We start from the raw sequence: 4,603 nt of genomic DNA on the forward strand, positions 1-4,603 counted from the left end.
TGTGAAGTGCTCACTTCATAATGGCTAATTTTATGTTACATCGACTTCATCTCAGTTAAAAAAAAAATATATATATATATATATATAAGAAAAAACTTTACCTGGATTCATTTGGCTGAAAATCTTGAACCAACAGAATCCTAATACGAGGAGGGTAAGAAGCAGCTCCCATTTTTCTTAGAATTGCTTGTATTTGTTTGAGTGTAAATGGAGCCCTAGTGGCAGAGTACGTTACTCACTGGGCTGCTAACGATAAGGACAGCAGTTTGAACCCACTAGCTGCTGTACGGCAGAAAGGTGAGGCTGTCTCACTATGAGCCTGATTGACATGGTGGAACTTTGCTGAGTCTTTTAAAGGCCCTGATGGCTCAGTGGTTTTGTAGGCAACTGATAACCAGAAGGTTGACCGTTCAAACCCGCTAGCTAGGTTGAAGAAAGATATGCCGGTCTGATTCTGTAAAGATAGCAGCCTTGGAAACACTCGGGACACTGCAACTCTGTTATGATTGCTGAGTAGTAATCAATTGACAGCAAGGGATTTTTTTAAGGCTTCAGGGATCAGAATGTAGGATAAATAGTATGAATTTTAAACAAAAATGTACTGAGCCCTTACCATATCACAACCATGTCCAAGGAAACCATTGCGCATATAGTGGGAGATGGGAAGTGTGAGACTTCAGAACTCTGGCTGGGCCAGAATTCTCAGTGTTTGGGCAGCTGACATGTTATGTTTCCCTATGAACTGACATCCCACACTGTAATCACAGCCTGGCAACTGTAATTCTCTGTAATGAGATAAGATTAGGATGGCGGATTGTGATAAGAGTTGTATGAGCACCTAATAAAATGTTTTAAAAAAAAGATTAGGATGGCATTCACCATTATTCAGGTCACAGCCCTGATGCAGTTAATTGCCTTGGGTGTGTGCTCTGCTTAAGGGGCTATTGTGGAAATACTTTTGTCTTTTGTTTTGGTTTGGTCTTGCTGAGTCTCCTCTTGCGCCTGACCCATCAACCTCTAGTTCTTTGGAATGGAGCCAACAGGCTGCCATATTGCCTGCAGAAACTGGGAGTTGTCGGTGACCTCCCATTTGACCTGCCAATGTAGGATTCATTCGCTCTGCAGCCACCAGCTTAACCTGCTGACCTAGGGTTTACATAGCTCTGCAGAGGGCAGTCTGTTGCCTGCCTGAAATGTTTGGTTTCATCAGCCTCTGCCGCTACCAGAGCCAGGAGAAGCCTTCAGTGTTGCTCCTAGCCCATGGATCTGAAACCTGTCCGGACTCAGACTTGCTCATTTCTACAACTGTGTGAGCCATTTTTTAAAAAAAACAAACAAACAGAAATTTGGTTTTGTTTCTCTAGAAAACCCAATCTAAGACAGGAAGAGATAGCCAATAAGTGAATATAAATGAACCAGTGCTTTCCAAACACTGGCAAGTATGAAGTGAATAAATCGCTGTGAGATTGGTGGATTGGGTGTGGTCTAGGGGTTGGCTTGACTTAAAGGTGGTGAGGGAAGTCTCAGTCTCAGAGCAGAAAACAGTGCTGAGGCTTCAAGGGTATGAAGGAGCCTTCCAGAGATTGGTGATAGCATTGTCTAAGCCAGTGGTTCTCAACCTTCCTCATGCCATGACCCTTTAATATAGTTCCTCATGTGGTGGTCACCCCAACCATAAAATTATTTTTGTTGCTACTTCCTACCTGTAATTTTGCTACTGTTATGGATCATAATGTAAATATCTGATAGGCAGGATGTATTTTCATTGTTACAAATTGAACATAATTGAAGCATAGTGACTCATCACAAAAACAATATGCAATTGTATCTTGTGAAATAATTATTTCTAATTACAAATAAATGAAAATTTGTATTGAAGCATGGTGTAGCATGGGTAACACAGTCTTCACACCGGGTACTCGTATGTGGGCATATCTGCATGTGGGCGGACCCGCCTGGGAACGGACAGAGGAGCGGTGTTTCGGGTTCTAAGATCATCGGAAATATGTGTCTTCTGATGGTCTTAGGCGACCCCTGTGAAAGGGTCGTTCAACACCCCCCCCCAAAAAATAAGGGTCTCGACCCACAGGTTGAGAACCGCTGATCTAAGTACATGAAACAGCAAGTGCTAACACCCTGAACTCCCTCAGGTTGAAAGAATTTTACCTCACTGCTGAGTCCCCCCCTCCTGGTCTACTCTTCTTGAGTGTAAAGCAGTAAAGAGAAATTGCCCCCCAAATTTCCACTCTATTGTTCCACCCTCATGCCCCACCCTGAAAGTCTTATGAATTATAATAATGTATCAGAGTTAATCAATTTTTACTACAGTGTCCAAGGAACAGAATAAAGGGTGATATGAACAGAGTGCGTGTGTAGTGGAAAACCTACTTCCAACTGTGAGAAATTTGAAGAACTGGCTCACAAAGCACCACCTGAGCTCTGAGCCAGGAGTCTGGACAGGAAGTGCAGTGGGGAAAATTGGGGTGGGGTAGGATATAGGGAGCGAATCAATGTTTGAGAAAGATCACACTGCCTGTGCTGGGAGAACTAACCTTCGAGGCAGAGAGAGAACAAATGAGGAAAGATGGGGATGGGAGGAAGGCAGTGTGGCTGGGCTACCATGACTATTGATCGGGCAGACAGGGATGGTTTCTCATGACTCCGAGCAGGTACCTGCCCCATGCGAAAACATTTTTCTCATTGGCCTGGCCTTCTCCCACAACCCTGGCTTTGAAGGAAGGATGTCAACGAGCCCAGGGGTTGAGCATTAGTTGAAGATGTGGGAATCTTGAACACGTTCTGCTTCCATAATGATGGGGAAGGAGACACCATCTTTCCAGTCGAACTGGACCAGGCACCTGCTTATAGGCCCCTGATTAGCCATGCCCTAGGAATTTGACTCCATCCTCCTCACCTCCCACCAGTCCTCAAGGCCAGGATAGCATAAAGTGTATAAGGTGTTGGCTTCGGGTGATACAGTCAAAACTCAGAAGACTCAGTAAAGGAATTTATAAAAAATAAACTGCAAAATAGTATTAAACTATAAAATAATAGCAAATTTATTATAGCCAATAAATGATAAAGTAGCAGGACTGAATAATATACTTTAAAAATACAAATGAGTGCTAAATAGTCTATGATGTACAGAATAGAAGCTTTTTACATAAAGACAGAATCAATATTTCTGATGTTTCTCTTTTGCTTCAGGCACCAATATGATCTTTCGGAACACTACTTTTACTTAAAATGTGGAGATCTCAGTCACCATGGATTTTTGGGAATTCGCTTTTAGTTTTACAAATAATGGATTAAAGCATTATTTGCTTTAAATAAGCATGTTGAGTGTAAGATTTTAATTTCATGACTCAACAACTCATCAGAAAGGAATAGCAGCAATATCCTAAAATTGGTTCTAAGCCTCATAAGTGCAAGGTCTCCAAGTGTAACCGCTCTGAGCTCCCTCCTCCCACAGACGGGACTTCAAGAGCTGGATTCCTGTCTGCATGAGTGTGACCCTTTGGGTCTTGGGAAAACCAAAGGCCCAGCATCATCACTTCCGTGTGTCTGCACACATACTGGTACACCCTTTACTGATACTCCACCCTCAACAGAAACTATTTCTGCCTAAGCCAGTCTCATTGTTTTGCTGGCAGCTAGTGGAAAGGATGCTTCTCCCACTCGTTTGTCTTGTAAGTGTGCATCTCCAATGCTTTGCAAGGTAAATAGGTTTTTGAAAGGCAACCTGGAAAGTAAATCCCACTTATCTTCCTGATCAGGTGGGAAAGAGGCTTCTAAGGACCCGTGAGCCACAGGAGAAGAGCAATCTGGACCCTGGCCCACTTGGCTGGCAAGACCTGTAATAGAAGAGGACAAATACCCACCAGAAGTCGCCAGTGAATCTTGTGAAATAAGTACAGCATATGCGGCTGGAACCCTAAGCCTCTGGGCAAAAGCAGCATTTTATTTTTCTTTCTGTGGCTAGTTGTCCCCCAGGGGCGTTGTAGGGGACAGGAGATCACCTTGAGCTTGAATGGACTCCATGGGGACAACAACAAAGGATGAAAAGACTCATGGAGTCTGTTTGGTGGTCTGTTCTTTGAAATTCAGAGGCTTTGCTTTTTCCATGTAAGGTAAGCATTGAGACATTGTCTTCTAAGTTTCCCCATGGTCCTGTTACTGAGAAACCAGACCCAAGCACAATGCCTGGCTGTGGGTGAAGGCCAGTGGGTGAGTGGAGAGCTTCAGTGTGACCCAGTGGGAGGGCGGGCTGGCGGGTCCTCTCAGGGGCAGCATGGGAGGTGCTGGAAGGGATGTCCCCGAGTGGAAGGAAGAGGACCTTCTGCTGTGTCCCTTTTCTTGCCTTCTCCTGTCTCCGTCCAGAAGTGGAAATGAGTTGTGGCCCTCATAGCCACATCTGCCCGCAGTCAGTTTGCCTGCCTGTCAGGCTCCATTGGCAGACACACTCAAGGGAAAGATGCTTTTAAGGGGAAAAAAAAATGCCCAGTCTTATGAACCATTCTCCAAAGTCTCGGGTCAGTAACAGGTGACAGCTTCTTCACTTAACAGAATTTTGTGAGACACTTTTATTTGCAAACCGTCAGCA

This window comes from Tenrec ecaudatus, chromosome 2, assembly GCF_050624435.1.
Source record: "Tenrec ecaudatus isolate mTenEca1 chromosome 2, mTenEca1.hap1, whole genome shotgun sequence".
Classification (NCBI taxonomy): Eukaryota; Metazoa; Chordata; class Mammalia; order Afrosoricida; family Tenrecidae; genus Tenrec; species Tenrec ecaudatus.